Genomic DNA, 26,168 nt, shown 5'->3' on the forward strand with positions numbered 1-26,168 from the left:
AGAGAGAGAGAGAGAGAGAGAGAGAAAGGGGGTTGGAGAGAGGGAGAGAGACAGAGAGAATAAATTTAATAATCGGACCAAGGGATTCCAATAAAACTTAATTATCTGTCATGGAAACCAACGCTATTATTTAATATTATTTTTTCCCGAAGGCCATGTTATATGCACATAAACTAAAGTCGAGAGGCTTACACAGAGAGATGCTATACGGCCACATAGGCGTCGCCTAATCAGTTGATAGCAAATTCATATATATATATGTATATACATACGAAAAATATGGGAGAATATTCTCTTATATACTTGCATTATTGAAATCGACAACATTCTGACAGTTGATAATCGTCTTATTAATATTTTGCAGATTTCTAACAAGAATCCGGTCATTCGGGATTTGAGCAAAAACGAGTTCACCAAAACCATCCGTTTAATTTCTTGCTCAACGTTTCGTCTACAATGAGGCATCTTCAGGAAAAATCTGGAAAATACAGAGCTACAAACATACGGGGATGGGAGGAGGAGGAGGAGGAGGAGGAGGAGGGAGAAGGAGGAGGGAGAAGGAGGAGGGAGAAGGAGGAGGAGGACCCTCCCCCACCTCCCATCCCTGCGACTCCATCGGGGTCAGGTGACCCAACCCTCTTCCATTTCTCATCCAATCGCTAACCCCCCCCCACCACTCCCCAAAGCACCCTAGATGACCGTTACGCCCAAACGTTAGATCATCCTGATTCGACGGCAGTCGAGCGTCATTCTTAATTTTTTTCTGTACAGCAAGAAGATTTCCCTGTATATCATTATTACCTCTTTAAATTTTGTGTTCGTACTTGCATGTTTGTATTTCTGCGTTTTCCAGATGTTTCCTTAGGATGTCTCTATGGAGACGAAGGGTTGAATAAGAAATAATGTGGAAGTTTTTGGTGAATTCGTCTTATGCCCACCTCCCAAATGAACGGATCCTTGTTAGAAACCTACATTATATGAATAAGATCAGAATTCTGTCCGTTTCAATACTACTTGTGTGTGTGTGTATATATATATATATATATATATATAATGTATGTGTATATACATAATTATATATACAAAATTATACATACACACACACATATATACACATATATACATATGTATACATAACGTACATATATATTATATATATATATATATAATCACGTACATGTACAGTATTTCTTTAGCCATTGCGCCTATCCTGTACTTCCTTGCACAGCACTGCAGTTGGCAGCCGAAATATTTAAGTTGACCTTCTCAAGTTTTTCTTTCAATGCAACATTTTATTTTTTTCGTGATTTACAAAGGTGCTAAGTTTCTCTAGTGATTATATGTATAGATATATATATATATATATATATATATAAATATATATATATATATACATATATATATATATATGTATAGATATATATATATATATATATATATACATACACAATTATATATGCTCCTCTAGGTGTGAATATTCGACTTACGAACTTTCTGACATACGAACGAAACCTCGCGCCTATTTCAGCAATGTCAAAGTTTAAGATATCCAACGTTAATACCTTAGCATTACATTTTATTTCTACATTTATCATTAGTAATGCGTTTTAATGTAAGAAAAAATAAGACTTTATATCACACTTTCTTAAGCATGTAGATTTGCAAACATCTAAAATTCTATTGAATAACGATTTAAATAATTTTCTTTAGGCTTTCGTGCTTCTGTGACGTAGGATTCAATTCGGAAATGCGAGTCCGCAGGCTCGGGTTCGATTCTTGATACTTACAAGTGAATACAATCAGCCCAAGTTGTCAGAACATTCAGGGTAATGATGGGAACTTGGGCTTCGTCTAGGCTTTTCCGGTCCACCAGATTTTCATAATTCGAATATCGCTTTCTGTGCACAAGTTCTTGTCACATTTAATATACAAAACAAATAAATAAATTAATAAATAAAGAAGTAAATGAACAACACAAAATGTCTTGGATCCACCTTGTGATATTGGTTCGAGAGGCAGTTCTAGCTAAGTCATCTGGATTACCTTGACGGCCTTGGCTCAAGTCGACTTCAACGTCAACGCGCGACATGACGTCATCTGCCCGCTAGGTGTCTCTTCGTATGTGGAGGGAAACCCCGCCATCTTTCGATTTATCTCCTTTAACCCACTTCTCCCCACCCCCCTTCACCTCCATTTCACTTAAGATCAAAATGAGCTTCATGCGAAATTCCATCCAAGTATTTTTAAAGAAAAGACGGGCAGTGGAAAGTGTGGGGAAGGTTCAATTGGGAGGGGCGACTGGGTGGAGACTGCAGACTAACCCCCCCCCCCACCCACCGTTCTCCTTCCCTTGACTCTTCCAAAGGCTGTCTTATTGGCCGTGGAAATTTATGTTCTCTTCCCATATTGACCGATTTGTATTTGGTGAAAATATCTTGATGTGCTTTTCCACTATGTATATATACTATTATAAAACAACGTGTGTTTATAGTTTCCTCCGCTTCTAATGCATCACTCGGTGAAAAAATGATTCCCGACTCCATCCCTGACATCTGACTGCACCCAACAACTGCAAAACTCGACACGACACCCATGGGAGGTGGGGGTAATAGGTTTTAACACCCTACTGCAACCCGTCCCCCCACTGACGCCATCCTAGACTACCCCCGACAACCCAGCCAGCCACCCTTGAGAGGACGTGACCAGCGTCTAGCCGGCGGACGACATGACGCGACGGTTGGTCTAATTCAAAAGAAAGACGGCGTCACAGTGAGCGATTTACGTCATCCGTTATGCATTCGAATGCCAAGAAAATGGGGGAAAATGCAATATTTCAATTTTCCTAAATGTATCTTACCAGTTTTCATCCCGCCCCCTAAAGTTACGATTTTGTTATGGATTATACGAAGTCTGATACTACGTATCGAAGCAGTACATCAGTCTACAAAAGTTATAAATAAAAATTGTCCAGTATAAATAACCTTTCACCATTTCAATATATTATCCAATCAACACATTTCATTGCGATACAGGTGATTTGAATCAATTCAGAAAAAAAAAGCCTCGACAAGCTTTTCTGTAATACGAATTATTCTATTGGCCGACCAATGAGCCTACCTTCCCCACCACACGCAGAAATTCAACTATTTGTCTGACATACATTCCCCATAAATATCATCCTTGAACTTCGAATAATACTGTGCAAAACGCATTACTGCCAAATATTATTGATCTTTCAGGCATGAGGGAAACTTTAGAGAAGTAAATTAAGCTCTCTTTGTTTCTTCTTCTTCTACAAAAAAGGCTAACGAGGTATTTTTTAAATATCTTCCATAGTGAGAATCCTATAGAGTAGTTATTTAAAAAACAAATAACGACTTTTCTTGACAAGGTGTCTACTTAGGGATTTTGTAACTCATCATTGAATTCGTAGATGAACTGACAAATGCTAGGAAACAAAAGGTACATACTGAGAAATAAAGAACATAACTGAAAATATATGAATATATTCACATGTATATGTGTATTTGCGCGTACGCGTATGTTTACCTAACTGTGTACAAGAAAGGTTCATCACCCATGGTTCCTGTCTCATACTGTCTAATAATCATAATTAGTGCGAGCGCGTGTGTGAAAATGCATGTCAAAAGATGTTTGTTATGTTGCGGTTCGTATAAAATAGTGTAATCCCTTAGTATAATGATTTTCTTTAAACATTTCCTAACTACCGCCTGACGATTTCATTTAATTGTTGCTGTTGATGGCGGTGGCGGGGGAGAGGAGGGGGATGTAACAGCCATGGGATTCAAAACAATCTCCGTTTTCCTCCAAGGGCCAAAACAGTACATGACGTCATAACGTCATATCCGCAGCGGGGGTCGTGAGGACCAAGCGCCTCTCTCCCAACCCCTCTCCCCTTGCCTACGAGACAAAAGTGGACAAAAGTGGAGGAGAATACACTTACCTGACATGGCTAGAGATGCCGGCAGGGCGGAACGACCAACTGCAACAACAAAAACAATTTTTTTAAGTTTCAACGGACAATACCAAGGACACTTCGTTTTCTTCTTCTCCAAAACTGTGTAGTATCCAGGATTTTTTGGGTAATGTTCTTCCAGTATATACTATATAACATATAAAATAATATATATTTACATAATTACACACACCATATATACCAACTGTAGGTTCGAACTACTGCAATATACATAAAAAGATGTTGGTCACGGTAATTAAAGGGGCACTGGGGTAATTGGCTAATTTTCGTCCGACTGTTGGACCAAATGTCGTAGCATTCGAGAAGGAATCTAATATGCTGGACCAAAATAAACTTTTTCCAGTATATCAAATGGCATTCTAAGTAAATTGTTGAGAAAAAAAGAATAAATTGCCATAAGTGATTTTACGGCGGAAAAAGTGTTGGAGGTTGGAGGTACCGCCGATGAATCGGAGGGTTATCACACTGGGCAAATTTTCCTCCCACAATCTACCTCCAACCTCCATTTGAATAATAAGCTTATGATTTCGCTTGCAGAAATCTAGATTTCTCCAAGAACATTTCAACAGCATGTCTAACATTCTTATACATTAACATTCTCTTAGTTCATCATTCAGCTTTGCCATGTATAACGGATATTTGAAAAAGGAAAACATTGTAACCAAAGTCGTTTTCACTCAAACGAACTCTCAACTGTCGGCGATGGTGAAGCTCATGGAAGCCCAGTGTGATGACCCTTTCACACACACACACACACACACACACACACACACACACACACAAAACGCAGACTGGGTTCTAGGTCTTCAAGAATGCAGCGTCATAGGCTACTGGGAAAATCTAAGAATATATTTCCTAGTAGACACTCTGAAGTAGGCACGCCCAACTGTCTGCGGCAGCTGCTCGCTTGAAAACAACCACCTCGCTCCTTTTTCTAAGATCCCAAAAACTAGAAAACAGTCTTAGGACTCTCTAAAAAGACGAAGAGTGCGGGGTGATCTAACAGAGGCATTCAATTGGGCCAAGGGCTTTGACAAGGGTGAGGCAGGCAAGGTCATCATATTAAGACAACAGGGCAGAAGTAGTAATGGGTTTAAATTGGACAAATTGAGGTTTAAGAAGGAAATAGGCAAGAACGGGTTTACCCATAGAGTAGTTAACGAATGGAATAGACTTAGTAACCAGGTAGTTAGTGAGGGCTGAAACAATTGGTTATTTTATGAAAAGAGGAGAGAACTTTATGGAGAGTGTTGAAAAGTAGTAAAAGACATGGAACTGCCTGGTGTAGGCCTTATGGTCTCTTCCAGTCTCCTCCATTATGTTCCTCTGACTTGGTGGACGAGAGGATGCAGAAGAAAACGAGAGACGAGCCGATCATATAAACATTTCAGAATTTCGACTTTCTCAGGCTTAATTTAGTTTATTTCAACTTCCCCCCCCCCCAAAGGTGGAAATAATACCGAAGGATGAGATCTGGGGGAACAATCTGATGAGCCGTCTAGAAGCCAAACGAACGATAACTCCACAAAGTTTACACAACCTAGAAACGAGCGATACCATGACGGCTGACGAAACGATACGAGAATCCTAGAAATGTATAAAATAATGAAAACTAGATAAAGAAGAGAAATGAATAAACAAATAATAAGTAAATAAATATATAAATAGGCAAGGTATACTGAAGTCCTACAACATTCCCGAGTCTAAATATAATCACATTAGCGCCACATTGGACCTCCACTAATCGACAACCACGCGCGCGCACACGCACACACACACACACACACGTGTCTTATCAAATACTAAACCCTCCATAACCACATCATAGAACCATCAGGTCTATGACGTCATCGCCAAACTATGACGTCATCGCCAAAATATGACGTCATAGACTGTCGGTACCACCTATCTCCGATCACCGACACAGCACACCTGCACCAGCAGTAACAACCCCTGATACACATGCTGTGGGTATTTTTTATTTATTTATTCTTACTTATTTATTTTTATTAATCTATTTACTTTTATTTTTGCGATGGGTTGTTGCGCAAAGATGTTGAGATTAACAGAGAGGGATATTGTGTGTGTGTGTGTGTGTGTGTATTATATATATATATATATATATATATATATATATATATATATATAGAGAGAGAGAGAGAGAGAGAGAGAGAGAGAGAGAGAGAGAGAGAGCATTCACCAACCAAAACGATACTTACTGACCAACGCCTCGTACATACAGACTGATACGTGTTAATCAAAGGTCCCGGAAAACCTCAAAGACGAATCTGTTCTCTGTGACAGGAGCGAAGCGTCCGTTACTCCTCTTGTGACAGCGACGTCGCTCCCGTTCCTGTGACGGGTGCATTGCCAAGCTATTAACTTGAGCCTATTTGGTGTAAGGCTTTCTTCCTCCATTGCCTCCCCCCCCCCCGCCTTCGTCTGTGGTAATTGTTTTTACTCTAACGCGAACAAACAGACAGACAGACAGACACACACACACACACGCACAGAGAGCATAGTTTGTGCGTGTGTGTTTGTGTGTGTGTGTGTTTGTGCGTGCGTGTGTGTGTGTGTGTGTATGTGTACGTGTGTGTGCGTGCCCCACGCCATCACAACAATGAAAATCACACAAGCCATCTATCATCACACAAATTCCTCCCAAACAGACAATACAATCCTACAACAACATCATACCATAGTTCATTACAACTACACCACAAAAGTGTTGTAGTGGTCAGCATGATGGACCGTCCCCACAGGTGCATGGGTTCGAATCCTTCCTAGTGAAATATATATTTAAAGATAAAAATAAGAAAATAAAATAATAATAACAATAACAGCAATAATAATAATAATAATTATAATATTAATAAAACACTGGGAATAAATATATATTCCAATGTCATGTACAACAGTTGTAGGTATAAAAGTGAGGAACCACAAGAAGGCACCTGTCACAGGAACGGCAGCGACGCTCACGTCGCAATGTGAGAACCTGTTTCTTGAAAACGGAATTTTTGTTTTGTTGTTATTTTGATGATTTTGTTGTTCCCTAGACCGTCTGGCCGAGCAGTACCTCTCTTAGGAATGCTATGGATGGACTGGGGGTTTCCCCCAAAAATCCATTACAGAGTATATTGTATGATTCACCTTGGTCTTTGGATCACGTGTTGGACTCGTGATCGACAGCTATTTCCCTCCCGGAAGAGAGCCCAGAGCTCGTATGACCGATCTATGGGTAATGCTATGATCTTACATGCACACACACACCCAACTCCCCGCCCACGAGTTGGAGTAACGACTCGAAGCGCAGCGATACTGAAATAATTTAAGCCCTGGGCAGGATTCGAACCAGGTACCGCCGTACCTGGTGTTGTCATGTATGATTGCGCACAATGCAGTCTTGTTGTTGTTGAGTTCCTGAAGATAAAATAAAAAATCCTACAGTCTCACACCGCCCCCTTTTCCCATTAACATTGTTTAAATCTTCGGGACGGAGCCTACCTGGAGTCTCCACCTATCCACTCCACAAAACCACATTCATTCATTCATCACAAAACCATGGGATCTGGGAGTTGAGTGGTGGGTGGGCTTCCGCCTACTTGAGAGAGGGAGTGAAGACTTTCGCTTCTTGGGCCTGGCGCTCCAGACTCTGCGACGTTGCCACATAGACCTGCAAGCCAGGTGCTCCATACTCTGCGACGTTGCCACATTTATGCAAAGCCACGCTTCAACGCTCTAATCTTGAAAGGAATCAAATGAACTGAAGATTTAAACTTTCTGTTGCAAGCCATGGGGGTTAGTGAAACTCCTTTAATCATCAGTGATCACGTGGTAGGTAAATTACCCTCCGACTAGTGGCAAACTTTACATACATTGTTCTGGGTAACAAGCAGTTTACACCAAAACACAGGACTCATTTGTAGTCTATTACAGTTCCTTTCGAACACAAACACCAGTTAAATCAAGACAGGTCTGTTGAAATAATACACCCTTTACGTGTGTATCACGTTTTCTGTGAACATTTGTCTCGTTGTTCGTCAACTGTATCGCTGTAACTCAGTACGGAATAAACAGCTTAAAGGGAATCTTGTTTCTTGCTCCTCTGCAGCTCGATATAACTTCTTAAAGTTCATGTTATTGCCACGGGCCTCAACAAGGTTCCCCCCTTATATCGTCTATTAAAGTTCACCATGTAGCTGAATAAAACAGCTCACTGCAAATTCAATGAGAACCAATTTCACACCACAAGAAATACACCAGACCCCTCAACTACTCACAAACCAACGCCCACGTTTCTTCACCACACCCTGTCTGCCTGCCTGTCACCTCCCCTTCGCACCAATAGAGGAGGGAGGGTTATCCTTGACAGAAATGTTTCCTTACGTAACAGGGACTGCGTTGGCGCTGCCGCCGAGTCCTCATCTGCAGTCACCGTTACGCTCGCCTCGCCTACAAGCATTGTACTCGTAACAGGGAACCCGTGGTCGGCTCCAGTCATTACCTAACATGTTCTCTCTCTGTCTGCTTTTGCCTGTCTGTCTTCCAGTCTTTGTCTATTACTCAAAGGATTACAAAGGCGGAGCATGCCGACAGGAGACCTTTTGGTCCATAACTAGGTCGGATGCGAGGGTCCATATCTAGGTCTTTGTCTATGTCTGCCTGGCTTTGTCAGTGTCTGCCTGTGTCACTGTCAGTCTAAACCTCACACGTAAACATCACTCATTCTACCGTTCCACATAGGTGATTTTAATTGTTACTCACGCTCTCTTTCTCTCTCTCTCTCTTTCTGAACACTGATAGCTCCCCTCAGTTGTGTGAGAGACGAGAGAAACCGAACAGCATTGCTAGATTGGAACTGCTTGAACATATCAATCAACTTCACGGAATCTCCTCAGAACACACACGTAGGCCATAGTCTACTCCTTTGTATAATACCCTTAATCTTTATGACCTTGTCTATTTTCTATTTGTTTGTTTATATCTGTTGCAGGTGGGATAAATCAACCTACATTGCACTATTTGCAGGTGATTTCAGTCAAGCTCCACTCCACTTCAATGACTGCGGTCAAATTACCTACCCACACCAATGCATTAATCATTACCAATTACTACGTTCATTATCATCATTTACTGTCATAATTCACTATTATCATTCATTGCTATTACTATTGTTTTCTACCTATGATAAATAAGCGTGGATATTTTCATAAATGATAATATGTCAACACAAGGGCGGTGTGCCCAATATTAAAGAATAATATAAAATGACTATCATTCTTCATATAAAATGTACGACACAAAGATAAAAAATACATTACACTACGGTTCATGAAAAGAATCAATAGAAGAAATACATCCCCAAAATTGTAAAAAAATAAATAAAAATAAAATAAATAATGGCATGGACACCAGACGAAGACCATCATGGAGATGGACGGAAATATTTGAGAGGAGAGAAGAAAGCTTGGAAAAAGGACGGAGAAGAATGTCTTTCAACAACCATTCTGTGCGTGAGATGAGCATCATCATTATTATTATTATTATTATTATTATTACCACCATGCTTGGTTTGATTTAATATCGCAAAACCCCCTTTCAGCGCACTTTGTAGCGTGGAACTTAACGAAACATGCTCTTGGTCCAACTCGCTGGCGACACGGTTCGATTTATCATCATCTTTATTATTGCCATCTTTATCATTAGAACTTACTGTTATTCTAGTGTACTAGTATCGTAATCGGATGCACGCAAGTTCCGAATTTTCCTGATCGCGGGTTCGAGTCCCGCACTTTTCTCCGATCCCCACTTGCAGTGACCGTCACCTGCCCCAGCTACTCTGGGCCTCATGGCGTACACCATTCACCTTTTTTAAATTATTACTAATGATTTCTTAAATGTAAAATAATAATCAATAAATCATTATTCCTAAAAACTCAAGAGCTGCCTGCCAGCCTGATCTCCTTTCATACCCGACCTGCCTGCCGCCTTGCTAACCGACCTGCCTTACTGTACATCAGCCTGCCTGCCCACCGACCTGACCTGCAGCAGATTGCCTGCCTGACACAGTGACGAAATTCCCGTTTAGCTCGGTGCAATTATTGCTTAACGATGATCGTTCATGGCTCAACGATGCTCGTCAAACGATTGTCTAGAGCCCTCATCCTTTGTTTTTGTATGGGGGCGGCTTGAGAGACTGGCTCCGACTTCCCTGTCCTTAAGGAAATGCAAAACCTCTTATTTGCAAGTGGAAAAATATATATATACACATACAATAATCTATATATTTATTTGAATGCATATTTAAGCACTAACGTACATCAGAGCTCAAACTTTAACGGAGCGCGACATGACGTCATGTCGGCGGTGTCTTCGCCACCCAAACCCAGGAAGCGATGTACACACATACATACGTGTATATACTGTATATATATATTATATCCCACACAGGGCACGTTGACTATAGCTAGTTCGTGTTCAGAATTGGTTTACAATATTCTCGTCCTTGATGGGTCTCTACAGCGCCAAATACGGTTTCGTTACAAAAGCTAAGGTAAAGTAATCTATATTACACACACGCGCGCGCGCGTGCGCACACATTTATATGTGCATACATATTGTGATGACAGAATAATCATCTCTCAAGCATAAAAACCAACTTCACAAATATCTTCTGTCTACCGCCAGACGATTCCTTTCATCTTCGTCGTAATTATCTCCTCTACAATGATTCTTTACATACTTTGTTCTGGGTGTCGAACAGGTGAGTTTAGGTAGTTGTATGTAAAGCAGGCCCTACACGATCAATATCATTGCGCAATATTCTATTTTGTACAATATTATTGGCGGTGTAGGGATGGTGCTGAAGGATGACTTAATATATATTGTCAATATAATATCAATATATTATGTCATTCTACAATATCCTTACACCATTGATAATAGTGCACAATACGGAACATTGCACGATAATATTGATCATGTAGGGCTCATTTAATACCTCTGGTACCCGTATCGCTAAGGCCATCCACCCCCAACCTCCCCCCCGCACCCCTCCAGCCACCACTGCCAACGGAGTCTTGTTACCTAAGCGACTTGCTGCCATGTAACCTACCCCAACTGCCACCACCTGCTGGGCTGACAACGTAGTCAGACAGCTGTCAGCTCGCGCGCGCACGCACGCAATACACATACAACACATTGGTTCACTTTCCCAACCAATTATTTCAATATTGGGTTATATCATTATACTTTTCGAAAGAGAGAGAGAGAGAGAGAGAAAGAGAGAGACTGGAGGATAGGACAATGCAATAAGACTTCAATCCTCCAACACTTATTGGGGTGAAAGACGGCTGTCACCTCCCCCCCATCCGACCTCCCCTCCCCCAACCCCTCACCCGTCCCCTCCACAGCAATCTTCATAGGAACTCCACAAAATAGCTTCTGTTCCAACGCCAAAGGATGATATTACCTTGAAGGAGAAATTAAAGGATAAAGGAGTTAATATTCGAGTTAGTGAAGTGTTCAGGAAGGGAGGGAGAAGGAGCAGGGGAGGAAGGGAGAAGAGGGAGGAAGGGAAGAAGGTGAGGGAGGAAGGGAAAAGAGAGGAAGGAGAGGAAGGGAGTGGCGGGAAAAGAGAGGAAGGGAGGGGAGGGAGAGAGGGGAAGGAGGGAGAGAAGGGGAAGGGAAGAAATGAGGGAGGGAGGGAGGATGGAAAGAGGGAAGTAGGAAGGAGGGAAGGAAAGAAACAAAACAAATAAAAATGCACATATAGAATAAGAAAATACCTATAGACAAGAGACCGACCTAGGCTCGTTTCACACGTATCGACTTTTCGCCGTGTGCCGTCCACGACACGACGTCGTGCTCTCAAATAACCATGGGTGTCTATGAACGCTTCCACATGTGGTCGTGACATGTGAAAACGTCCTTAAACATCCATGGTTGTCTGAGAGCACGACGTCGCGTCGCGGACGACGCACGGCGAAAAGTCGATGCGGGGGAAACGAGCCTTACAGAATATAAGTATCAACCTCACCTCATATAAAGACAACAGGCCAGGACTCGCAGTAATGGATTTAAATTGAACAAATCTAGATTTAAGATGGAAATAGATAAGAAATGTTTACCAATAGAGTGGACAATGAATGGAATGGACTTAACCATGTAACGAGTGCTGAAACTATTGGTTGTTTTACGAGGTTAGATAATTTTGTGGATGGGGAGGACAGGTGGTAATGGACATGGAACTGCCGAGTGTATGCCTTATGATCTCTTGACGTCTCCTTCATTCTTAAGTTCTTCTGTTTCCAAAACTATTCGACACCGTATGGTTAATAAGCACGTTTTGTACGAATACTTCTTTTTAATTAATTTACAGTAAGAAAATAGTTCAAATGGCTGGGAAATACTGTAGAATAAAACAAACATGTAAATAATGAAGGTGTATACATAGACCAAAAGATATTATAAAAAAAAACATGTAGACATGAGGATACATGTAAATTATCGTCCATTCCAACACGCACACACACACACAACGTGGGTACACGAACCAAAGAGCTCTTTCGCCCATATAAGGGGGGCCGCCATGGTTGCTAGGCAATGAGACAGCCACTTGAACAACTTAATGCACACACACAGATACACACACGTTCTTTATATAATATACATAATCATATATATATACATATATTATATATATATATATATACACACACACACACACACATATATATATATATACGTACATATACACATGCACGCATATGTACACATACACACATCATGCTTAGGGTCCCTTGGTGATCGACGACGACAGTGCTCCGGTGAGATGAGATGAAGTGATTGAGTTTGGCTGGTGATGCTGAGGTCCTTGTCGCTGGTGCCAACGGAGGTGACTGTCTGTGGAGTCCTATTTTTGATCCACATATCCTTCCACACTCCAGGCAAGTCTGATTTGGATCAGGTGGATTCTCTCTTTTGTTGAGCTGATGTCTATTTACTCCTCTTGTTGTCCGTCCCGTGCTTGGTTGCCAGCAGACTCAAGATGGCTGACCCGTTGTGAGCACATTGTACGCGATGAGATGCGTTGGTTTCCAGAACAGTTTGTGTGATGTTACACATCATACACATACGCACGTCACACAGACACACACACACTTTCATATTACACATATAAATTGTCATTTACGATGCCGTCCCAACAACCCTGGCCTCTTGTTCAGCAAGACGACTAGAAAAGACACTATCAAGACGACAGGTCGCATATATATTTATCTAAACCTCTCACACAAGCCGAGAGGTCAAGAGGGCATTGTATAAACAAGGCTGACACTCAATGACGAATATATACCTTTTTTTTTTTTTTTTGCAACGGGTTTCCATGGCAATATGCCAACAGGCGACCCTTTGGTCTATAACGAGGTCGGGCGCAAGAAAACAATCAAATTAAACAAAGTAAATAAGTATCCAAACAAATACAAAACAATATAACCAACTCACGAACCCAAATTATGTATGTATATGAATATGTATATGTATATATATATATACACACACACATATATGAATACCACGATAAATAAGACATCTACTAGTTGGTAGTTAATTATTTATCTTATTTATCTACTTATATTTATTGAACAGTTGCTTATTTAGCGAGGCCAAGCTGACCGCTGAACGAGTACTTTATCAGCGGGTCGGGTAATTAATCAATATATATTCATTCAAGCAGTCCAACAATCATAGTAGAACTAATTGTTTAATCAAGCCACGCGCGCGCACACGCACGCACACATCGGTTTCAAAGGAAATTATCTTCGGTATTTGATGCAAGAATGAACACCAGCAACGATAAAAAGACATTGAAATAAATATACAAATTAATAATAGATAAATATATCGTATTGGGAAACCGGTGCATCTGGTCATACGACATGACGTCATATCGTCTACGGGTGATTCATCTCACCGTTTTTCAGCGTACAGTTATATATATAATTTAGAAATACATTATTACTTTTCTCAACGATAACATAACCTTCCTGATAAACAATACTAACAAATTGAACATTTGTTCTCGCTACATCCAGGCAATTTCTTTCGGCAACGGAAAGGTTAAGGCAAGTCTGTACCTTTGTCCACAAGCCAGCTGTAGAAGGCAACATGCAATTCACAGAATAAAAACAGGCGTTCAAGGACAAGTCTATCGCGAAGGTTAGGCAAATGGAAGAGGAGGAAGAGGAGGAGGAGGAGGAGGAGGAGAAGGTGGGAGATGGGGGACAGAGGAGACAAAAGATGAACAGTGTGTGAAAAACAGGAGAGGTGAGAAAAGCATTGTTTAGCGAGAAGAGATAAAAGACACCGCCCAAGACGACAACGACGCCGACTAGGAGGAACGAGGAATGCGAGGAGGAGGAGGAGGAGGAGGAGGACGTGGTAAGGAGGAAACGAAGAGGGAGGGGAAAAGGGGAGGGAAGGGAGGAAGAAGGGAAGGGAGGAAGAAGGGATGAGTAGGAAGGGGAGGAAGAAGGGAGGAGTAGGAGGAGGGAGGAAGAAGGGGAGGAGGGAGAGGGGGAAGAGAGGAGAGGGGAGGAGGAGGATGGAGGAGGGGAGATAGGGAGAAGAAAGGAAGAAGGGGGAGAAGGGAGGAAGAAGGGGAGAAGGGAGGAAGAAGGAGGGGAAGGAGGTGGAGGATGGGAGGAAAAGAGGGGAGTGAGAGAGAGGGTGAGGAGAGGAGGGGAGTGAGAGAGAGGGGGAGGAGAGGAGGGGAGTGAGAGAGAGGGGGAGGAGGGGAAGCGGAGGGACGTGGGGAACGAGAGGAGGGGGGTAATGAGGACTGGGAAAAAGGTGGCGGGCTGGGGGAGGGGGGGGGCTGGGAGGGGCAACATGTATTACGCGCGCGTGCGCACAAAAGCATGACCATGCATTAACATGCACAAACATGCGCACGCATACACGCACGCACGCACACACTCACACTATGGAAAGTCGATCTACACTCTTTGACCATTTACGAGTTAAAAACAAATTAAGGAGTCTATGTTATTCACTGGACTTAACAGGGTCTAGGAAAAGTTTATCTCACTATGGCAACAACTCCATAAGTGGGGATTGCCATACACCGACCAGTTGCAGGTGAATACACACGCACACACAGGGAAATATCACCTTCACACTTTGCTATCAAACAGAAGACAATGGAGCATTACACTTGACTGGCAAGATGGAACACTGAACAAAACTACAAAGCAACAGGTGATATCACTTTGTAAATATACGGCGCTGAGACAGACTGAATAAATAAATAAATAAACAAACAGATAAATCAACAAATGAACGAATAAGAAATAAAACAAACGAGTCAGTCGACTCCTTCCATTTCATTCCAAATGACGTCATGTCGCTTTGTTTAGATCCTAACTTCAATATATTAAATAATAACGAAACACGTTAAAATAATAATAATAATAATAATAATAATTACGATGATATTCTTTGCCTCGTTTAGATAAACGGAGTGGATTTGTTATGCATGACGCTATCCCCCGGACCGTGACAAGGGGGGGAAGGGGGGGGCTTTCCCCGTTAGTATATCCAATCCCGTGACGTCACGTCCAGTCATCGAATCAGCTCATTCACGCTTTCGCCCTCCCCCGTCACGTCACATATATCAGGTTCCAGTCACTGACCGCATATGTTTAACAAAGCTGCTTTTACCTACACACTCTGATCTCTGCCTGAATTGTCCAGTTTAAGTCTTGCGGTCTTAATATGATGACCTTCCCTGCTTCACCATCGGTAATGGCGTTCAAGACATTTTCATTTCAAAAGTATTATTTTACATAAAACCCCTTAAATTCTCTCTCCAATTTTTATTCAGATTACGGTTTACTACATTTTACTTTAATTTTTAATCAAATTACTGCCAACTTTAACATTTCCGCAATTTTCTATCATCATAATCATGTAGATATCGAATATGTACTTTCTCTTCTTTTTATTCCTCTTCCTCCTCCTCCTCTTCTTCCTTTTCCTATTCCTCCTCCTCTCCTTACTACTTCTCCCTCTTCTTACACCTTCTTATTCCTCCTCCTCCTCCTCTTCTCCTTACTACTTCTCCCTCTTCTTACACCTTATTCTTCCTCCTCCTCTGTCTTCTTACTCATTCTCCCTCTTCCTCTTACTCCTCCTCCTTCTCCCTTTTCTTCCCCCTCTTCTTTTTTCTCCTCCTCTTCTTCTTCCTCTTCCTCCACCCCTTCTTTATTCTCCTCCTCCTAATTTTCCTCCTTCTCCACCTCCTCCTCTTCTTCTTCTTCCTCCTCCCCGGGCCGCCGCCAATCAGCCGACGGCAGGAAATGTCAGTCCGACTGACTAATATTATTATGATCAATATAACGACGGTCGCCTGATGGCTGTCGTCATCTCCCTCCGGAATCTCGAAAAATCCTAACCATCCCAAACATCCAAAATATTTCCGAAAACGACTGTCGTTCCGAATGACGGAAGCTTCTTTACACCGGAAACCTCCTAGGGTTATCACACCGGGCTATTTTTCCTTCAACCTCCGATTCATCGGCGGTATCGCCCACCTCCAACACTTTTACCGCCGTCAAATCGCTACAGCAAACTATCATGTTTTCTATAAAAAAAAAAAAAAAAAAAAAGTCATTTGATATTATGCTGGAGGTAAATCATCTTCCTCCAGCATATCCGACTACTTCCCGACAGCTGGACGCTACAAATCTGCTCCAACAATCGGAGGAAAAATTAGTCCATCGTGATAACCCCTTTACGCTGGAAACATCCTTACATTGGAAACTTCCGAATTTCGGTGAATCTCAAGTGAAAGAATTGCGTAATTATTGTTGTTGGTTAGCCAATAGACCGCGGAAACCGGTTGCCCTATCAAGATCTATCTACAGTTACTCCACCCCAATTATGTTGTGATCGTGTACGCGAGAGGGCATTCCGGACCAGTGCGAGGGGTCCGGGTGGGTGACACCTTCGCAAGCCTCAAAAATATAGAAAGAAAAAAATATATATATAAAAGAAAATTTATATAAAAAAAGGAAAACATAAAAGACCCGACGTACTTGTCATGGTATCCATTTTTGACAGTAAGTAAACAGCCTATATGAATAAAATGTAATAAAAGTAAAATAATAACAATTAAATAATGTTAGAAAAAGAAATACCTAAACTATATATATATATATATATATATATATATATATATATATATATATACACACACACACACCAATCTATATATCAAAAGTATTTCCCCCTTATAAGGGAGGTAGCCAAGTGAAAGGCACGTACCTACTCCCACCTATTTCACTCCTATCCACCATCCTATCCTCCCTCTCATCTTAACTCTTTATGGATGACGGGTCATCCCCGTTTCCCGCCCGGTGCCCTGGGTCAGACGCAATGTAGCAAGACATAGTACATCGACAGCAAGAAAGCTTCACTTAATCTGCGATCCCCTCCCCCTCTCCGTCCCCTCATGCAGAGCAAGGGAAGACGGGGAGAAATCCCTTCGGGCTGCATCAAAGAATCATTCACATACAAGATTCAACCCTACTCCACCCCCCGCCCCTCCCTCCCTTGCATAACAGTATCGTCTATGTTCAGCCACTCTCCACTCATCCCTATCTCCTGCCTGCTCCCTTCTTTGATCATCAGACATTCCTCTCTTTACCAATGCCCCTTTTCCCCCATCCATCCATCTCATCCTCGGTCGTCCCCTCACGTTCACTCCCTCCATCTCTGCCTTCCATACACCTTTAACTAATCTTCCTTCACTCATTCTTCCCATACGTTTAAGCCATCCAAATACACGTTCATCAACCCTATCTGCCATCTCCTTTTCAACTTTATCCAACCTAATAACCCCTACCATACTTATCTGACATTTCACGTCAAACACATTAAAAAATATCCTCTCTGTCCCTCTTAAATTCCAAGCCTCTGTCCCATACAATGCCGTCGGTACAATCACCCCTTCATACAGTCTCTTTGTGCCTCAACAAAACCATCTTCCCATTCCCCAGTTTGAGAACGCCAACTTCATCTATACAGTGAGCAATGGTACTGAACGTACTGGTGAACGTGTACGTATGTACTGGTGAACGTGCACGTATGTACTGGTGAACGTGCACGTATGTACTGGTGAACGTGCACCTATGTACTGGTGAACGTGCACCTATGTACTGGTGAACGTGCACCTATGTACTGGTGAACGTGCACCTATGTACTGGTGAACGTGCACCTATGTACTGGTGAACGTGCACGTATGTACTGGTGAACGTGCACGTATGTACTGGTGAACGTGCACGAGAACTGATCAACATGCATGAAGACACATTCCTCTGCCACATACACAACAAACTACAGCGCAGCACGTTCGCACAAGGTCAAAGGCTATTTTTAAGTCTATTGAATCCGCGATGTTGACAACCTTCCATTGAGGAAAGTTTGTTTACCAAACCGATGACGCCTGGCCTGCTTCTCCGTGGGTCCATCCCGACCACAGATCCTCTACAAGAGTCTACAACAAGAGCTGTCAACCGTTTTCCAAAACTTCCCACGCACCCTTTATTTATAAAAAAAAAAAATATATATATATATATATATATATATATATAATATATATATATATATATATATATATATAATAATAATGAAAATAAATAAATAATATTATATATTTTTTCTGAAACACGCACCCTTTGTTATAACACAAAAAATAATCACTTGTGTATTTGCAGGTAGTGAAGTGGAGTACATAGGCAATACAGCAAATGCAAACATGCGAAAAAATATGAAATATATATATGTGTGTGTGTGTGTGTGTGTGTGTGTGTGTGTGTGTGTGTGTGTGTGTGTGTGTGTGTGTGTGTGTGTGTGTGTGTGTGACCCCAAGGATACATCTACTCCAGGAAAAAAAAATCTTCCGTACCCAATTTCTCCTTCACAAACTGAGACGCAGGCGACACAGTCGACGCAGCACAGAGCAAAGGCAGCCTTCCTGTTGCTGAACTGAAGTACAGTTTGAACTTCTCTCTCACTTGAAATGCTGAGGTACATCTGGAAGTTATTTAATGTGAGAGATAAGTTCAAACTATATTTCAATTCAGCAATAGGAAGTCTGCTTTTGCTGTGCTGCGTCACCTGTGTCGTCTGCGTCTCAGTTTGAGCTCAGACTCAATATGGAGTCCTGTTCACTGCTTAACTAAACCCCTTAGCTCTGGCTAGAACGAAACATGTTATGCATTACATCATAACGAACGAGACAAAGATTCGCTTCACTACCATTAACCCTTTGCTGCTGATGCTGCATGTAGTGCCGAATTTATCCAATTCTAAGGACTTAGTCCTGCCTAACCCACAGACGATTCTCTTCGCCTCGGAGGAACCCTCTCCCAGACAGAGGAGAGGCCAAATGGACGAATAAAATCACCAGGCGATAGCCAACATCAAATGCGCCCCTCAGCAAAGAAGAATTATTCGAGAAGATGGGCTATATTCTATGGGCTAAGGTGTTGTCTAAACGAACGAGACCTCCTGGCGGCAGTTATAATGAAAGGAAAAATTAGGGGCGTGCCGATTAATCGGCATCGGCAAGTATCGGAACTATTTCTGGTGAATCGGCATCGTCATCGCCACACCCCTAGGGAAAAGTATCAGCCGGTACGTAAGAGACACGCCCTTCCCTTTCCCCTTCTCGAACCTTCCTCGTAACGACACAAACCCTAGATCGATTCCCAGCGGCTTCTAGTGACCTGCCTCCTCCCTCCCCACAGCTACCAAGCACAACGGGCAAAGGAGATGCCTTCGGATGCAGCTCAGCGCGGCTTGACGTCACATTATCGTCCAGCTGAAGATGTCTAGCGTTCACTTGGGTCAATGGATAAATATAGACGCATCGAAAACAATGGGCCAGTGTGTGTGTGTGTGTGTGTGTGTGTGTGTGTGTGTGTGTGTGTGTGTGTGTGTTCGCGCGCGCGTTAGAGGAAAGAGAGAGACTGATGGAAATAGTGCACATCACTACTAGCAAGTACACAAGACTTACACATCTAGCCCGGGCATAAATCAACCCCGATGACGGAGGGGAAGAATGATGTCTATGTCGGTAATGATGGTAATGCGGAGGAGGAGGGGGGAGGTGGTGGTGGAGGAGGAGGAGGTGGTGGTGGAGGAGGAGGAGGAGGTGGTGGTGGAGGAGGAGGAGGAGGTGGTGGTGGAGGAGGAGGAGGAGGTGGTGGTGGAGGAGGAGGAGGTGGTGGAGGAGGAGGAGGAGGAGGTGGTGGAGGAGGAGGTGGTGGTGGAGGAGGAGTAGGAGGAGAAGAGGAAGGAGGAAGAGGAGAAGGAGCCCTGGGTGGTAGACGGGGGGGGGGGGGCAAGAGAAGGAAGAGGATAAAATAGAGATGAAAGAGGAGGAAGGAGGAGTAGGAGGAGGAGCGTGAAAAGAAGTGGAGGAAGATGAGAGGGAAGAAGAGAATAAGGGGAGAAGGGAAAGGAAGAGGAGAAAATAGATGAGGAAGAAGAGAAGTAAAAGGAAGAGGAGGAGGAAAAGAGAAAGGAATTGAGCCAGAAGGAAAAATAGAAGAAAGAAAGAAGGAAGATAAGGAAGAAAGAATAAAGAAGAGAGACGAGAAAACAGAAAAAGAAAAAATGTAAGAGAAGAAGGAAGACAAGAAGGAAATAGATTAAGAAAAATAAAAAAAAAAGAATGAAAGGAAGAGGATTAGGAAGAGAACGAGGAATAGGATGAGGACACGATCGAGGACAGAAAAAGAAGAGAACGAAAAGGAAGAGAAGGAAGAGGACGAAGATGAAGATGAGCAAAAGGAGGAAGAAAGTGACGTGACTTAAGAAACACGTAACGATGCGTGACGCTGGAAGCCAAGCAGTACTGTGTATACCTCAAACTTTGTTGGCAGCTGGTCTAACACACACCCCGCCCCGCGATACACACACACACACACACACACGCCCGCAGTAACCAAGAGTAGACAAAAACCAGCCTATACCGTGGTCCCAGCAAACATGGCCATCCTCTCTCCTTCATATTATTTAGATGTCATCAGACAAATCCATTAATGCAATGGAAGCCACCTACGTAGCGAAAGACAATCAAAACGAACGGTTGCCGGTTGCCATGGAAACGAATTGAATCGCCTGGCGGCCGACTCAATAAAAGAAAACGTACAATCAGATATGGATGGAGGTCTGAATAAATTATCTTATTTATTATTACTTTTTTCAGCATCTGGTACTAGTACATTACCTCTTACAAATGTTGAGTTGACTGAAAGAATTATGCTGGTCACATTTAATTGTCTACTAGATTTAATCAAAATTTACATCCTCAATGACCCTATATGATGATAACGACTTTACATCTAAGCAATCAATATTCTAAAAGATCTTGCAACGTCTCTACGGACCAATCATGCCTGACTGAAAACTAATCCTAAATAATAATAATAATAATAATAATATAACGCTTTAATACCATTGACATTTTTATCTGTCGTCATAATTTCCAACAACACTCAAACATTTCGGTGCACTATTGTCCCCAAGGATAGAAGTGCTGGAATCATCAACGTCACCCCCACCCCCCACTGCTGACGTCACGCTCCATGATTCAGCAAAACCGCTCATAACGGCTACAAAACCCGTGGGCTCCATTCGATTCCAAGTCCCAGACATAATCCAAGACAATAACGACTACCCACACGAATTTCTTGGACAAAGTCCCATTTTCAGGAAAACGTATAACCTGGCATCGATGTGAGCGGTCACTCAATGCATTTTTTTTTGGGGGGGATATATGCAACTGCAGCATCGGTACTAAGCAGTAGCCTCTGTCAACACGATCAACCTCTTGTCACGCAAATAAACACACAAAATAAACAATTAAATGCATCAACAATTAAACAAGTAAAATTAACCAATAAAAATCTGCAAACTTAGATGAAAATGAACAGATAAATACGGACAAATATATGGATCGAGTTTATAAAAACTAATGCAAATAAAAAAATAATAGCAATAATAAGTATAACTAAACAATAAATAAACAATAAGAAAAATACAAACAATACTAAACAATAAATAAACAAAAATAAATAAAGAAAAAAAATAAATAAATAAAACACGACTGGTGGGAGTGGCCCGAGAAGTAGCCAGCTCGACCGGCCGACCAATGCAACCCCCCCCCCCCCCACGTCTGTTGGTTGGTATGACAGGGTAACGTGTGGCAAAGACCAGAAGTGAAGTCCAACTTGGGACAAGTTCTCCAACGCTCGCATATCAGGGTAACTAAACAAGTTTTAAAGGTCTCGGTTATACTAATAGCACAACTAGGCTTGAGTACAAACCTGCATCAAATCTATGTTCCTTTAAGGGGCTATCGCAATGGGCTTCCACGGGCTTTACCAACGTCGACCGTTGAGAGTTCGTCCGAGTTAAAAATGACTTCGGTTACAACATCTCATTTTCAAATCTCAAAATGTCAAATTATCTTTCCGCCTTATATAGCAAAACTGAATGATGAACTAGACCAATACAAAATGTTAGACATATTGTTGAAATGATCTTAGAGAATTCAAGATTTCTGTAGCCTCTGGTTATTCAAATGGAGGTTGGAGGTAGGATATGGAATAAAAACCCAGTGTGATGGTCCCTTTACCCAAGACCAAATCTACGTTGTCTTTGATCCTTGATGCTACTGAACTAGAAAGCACCGATAAGCTTTCTAAAATGTGACAAGAAAATCCAAGTTCAACATCTTTGTCGTCCATCCTCTCATGTTGCAGCCATGCCTAGGAATTATTATGATACATTGCAAATATGGAACCAATATGCTTCGAGTGGCATATTCATTATATCCAGACAAAGGTACAGTAAAACTACAAATGAAACTAAAGGCCGCTTCACACTGATCCGATGCTCGCCAACTGTCGAGTTCGATTCAGCAGAAACGACTTCGGTTTGATTTTTTTTTCTAAAATCTCCCAAGCGTCAAATTACCATTGTACCAAATATTAAAATGCTAACCGACAAACTATGAGACTTATACAATGTCAGATATTATTATTTTTTAGGTGAAGTCTTGGATAATGAAAGCAAAAATTTCTACTAGCTATTTGAATATCCGACAAGAATTGGCCCAATATGGAGCCGATGAGGAGTCGACTGTGATCGCGCCCCGTGAATCAAGGGCTATTTGGAGATTTGAAAAATAAAATAGTCACCGAAGTCGTTTTCACTCAAACGAACTCAACTGTAGAACCCCAGTGTGATAACCCTTTGAGCAACGCTCAGTAGATTCGTTTGCAAGAGCCCTTCACGCCCTTGACCACCCACTCCGCCATCCTTGTGTACACATCGCTTTCAGATCCGTTAGGCAGAACGAGATCATACGAAGATACCCCTCACCCTCACCCCAATGCCACAGAAATAACCAAGTGAACAGTTTTCTTTCAGTGAGGTTTTGTGTTCAGTTATTTTCCTTCATTTCTGACAAAAATTAATCAACTGTCTCCTCCATATATAAGCTTGCTCTCCCCTTCCTCGGTATCTGTAATGAAACGATCCCAAGTTTTCATATTTATGAATAAGGAATAAAATTCAATATCAAAGTCACACAAATTCATTAGAGGTGGTAAATGGACTTTGGGATGCCGGTCGATCGAAATTACTTCCAACGTGGCGCCCACGCGAATTGTCAAAGAACCTAAGTTCTTAATTCACATAAGCCTGGAGAAAAAATATGATAAAAAATAATAATAATAAAAAATAAAAATAAATAAATAAAATGTCCACCAATAAAGCCTTGCAGAAAGACCCAATTTGTTCATCCATTCAAATTACTGTACACATTTTCTACGCCTTTTACCCAACCCAAGCTGTGGCCCATAGACTAAAATGTTGGCAGGAATATGACAATCTGGGCCATAACGAGGCCATACCATGCCCAAACGAGACCTTGCCCCCAGGAGCAAACCTAACCAGGAAGGACTGGGTTACCTTAAACAGAGGAAGAGCCAAGGTGGTCAAAACGATAGAAACCCAACACAAGTGGGGATACACCAATAGCCCCCAATGTCCCTGTGGCGAAGTACAGACGATGGTCCACGTCCTCCGGGAATGTCCATTGAGTCCCCATTGCTCCGACCAAGACCTTAGGGAAGCAAATGAAACTGCCCTTATATGGACACGGTTCTGGTGTGACAAGATATGATGACCCAACACCAAGGCTGACAATGTTGAAGTGCATAAAGTACGTTTTCCATTGTGCGATTAGCCTACCCAAGGGCGGATGGCGTGCATTATACTTGGCATCATATTTGGATAAACGCGCTGGTAGGTTCGGTTAAAATGGTCAAAATCGTACTAAGCTGTTCGAGGCAAAACATCCCCATTCAAAAAACAAAGTATCAGTGCTCAAGACAGTCTGACGATCATCACTGCGCCATGAACGATCATCGTTGAGCAATAATAACACCGTGCAAAACGTGCCTTCATCTTCCCAGCTCCTATGGTGAAAGGGAAGAGCTGACGCCATGAGGAGCTGAACTGTTACTGATGCCGTCACTTCCATCCTTTGTACTACGAATTACCAAGACAGTAGTTTCCGGTCGCCATTGCCCGGGTCCTTGTAACATGATGCGGAGATCTGAACCAACAAGGCGACTCGCTACTCGTGACCGTTAGTTAATTTGAAATGTAGAGGCAGAGCGCGTCTTGTTCTCCAGCCAGTCGATACTCGCAAGGAACTCATTCAATTCGCAAAATTCCCCACAACACTTTCACTGTGTCTACAATTGTTTTGCAACGTGACAGCTTTAATAGTTCTTCAAAATGTGGATGGATCCAATCAACTGAAATGATTAACGAATTGTTTGCGTTTGGCATCAGAAGACCAGCGGGGACAACTCACACACACACACACAGATCGGTCATATATGAGCCGAGTTCTCATCCGGGATGGTATAGCTGTCGATCACGAGTCCAACACGTGATCCAAGATCACGGTTAATCACACACATACACGAGAGATGTAGTGGCGCAGAACTGTTTATGTGACAAAAAGGATGGGTTAAAATATATATAGCTCAGCATGGTATAAATTTCTCCAATCTTAGAAAAAAAGGCGTGGTCCTGGACCATAGGGGTGTTGTACAAGAATGTGGGAGATTGTACAAACTTGTGTCAGTGTCCTTCTGGTCAAATATATGGGCTACAGTTAAGGAGTCGAACAAGAACACCCTTCACATGGTCGCAAACGACTAAGAAGATAAAGATACATCGATACCCGATGAAATTGCACTCACCGCTCTGGATCAACGACGTCTTGCCTTGCCCAAACTCCACCGAACGATTTTATTCAACTAAGGAAAACATCACTACCCACGTGAGCCCGTGAGTTGCACGGTTTTGAATATATCGGCGACCATTACCATACGATTTTGTTCAGCTAAAAACCACCCCTCCTAACGACCAAATAGGTTGTGTGTGCCGTCGCATGTAGTTCACCTTTAACAAGTATTAGCGTATAACAGCAAACGTGTACATCTTCCATTGTGTATTCAGTCGTTTCGCTCCTGCAAATGGTGAAACATCGTCTATCTAGGCGTAGAAGGCAGCACAGGCAGCTACCATACACGTGCGAGCAAGCGTCGTAGTGAGTGTGGGCGAGTCACGTTATGTCTGCGGGGAAGAAGGGCACAACCATGCCTCCCGCCATACGAGTCGACGTGACTTCCGATCCGAGTACAACGTCCTTCTTGCCCTCAACCCACTCATAATCCCAACCGATACCGATTGCGCGGGAAATCATCCAAATATTCACTTGTTTTTTCTCTCCACTGATTAATCTCTCGATCCACGAGCCCTTATGAACATGTGATTAATCCCCCAATCAGCCTTATAAATACTTAATATGCAAAGCCACACATAAAAAGGTTTCACTCCATCGCCATGAAGTTAACTCAGCAAAAAGCAAAGCTTATATGGTCTCAATAGACGAAGAGGTAGCAGTGACCCTATCAATAGAACCACAGCTTAAAACCGCCACCCCCACCCACCCCCGCTAACGTTCTACCGGGAACTCGCACCCACAAACACACACACAACGTATTATAAC

The 26,168-nt window shown here is 42.3% G+C and overlaps 1 protein-coding gene across 1 annotated transcript in view; it reads right to left on the reverse strand.

The window, feature by feature from the left end:
* The window catches only part of RalGPS (Ral GEF with PH domain and SH3 binding motif), a 183,887-nt gene that overhangs the window by 151,565 nt on the left and 6,154 nt on the right, over positions 1-26,168 (reverse strand). The window contains exon 2 of the mRNA XM_076202316.1: positions 3,965-4,003. The gene's annotated coding sequence lies outside the window, so the exon portion shown is untranslated. The remainder of the gene's footprint in view (positions 1-3,964; positions 4,004-26,168) is intronic.

The sequence above is a fragment of the Oratosquilla oratoria genome, chromosome 18 (assembly GCF_046742065.1).
Source record: "Oratosquilla oratoria isolate Oo_2021 chromosome 18, ASM4674206v1, whole genome shotgun sequence".
Classification (NCBI taxonomy): domain Eukaryota; kingdom Metazoa; phylum Arthropoda; class Malacostraca; order Stomatopoda; family Squillidae; genus Oratosquilla; species Oratosquilla oratoria.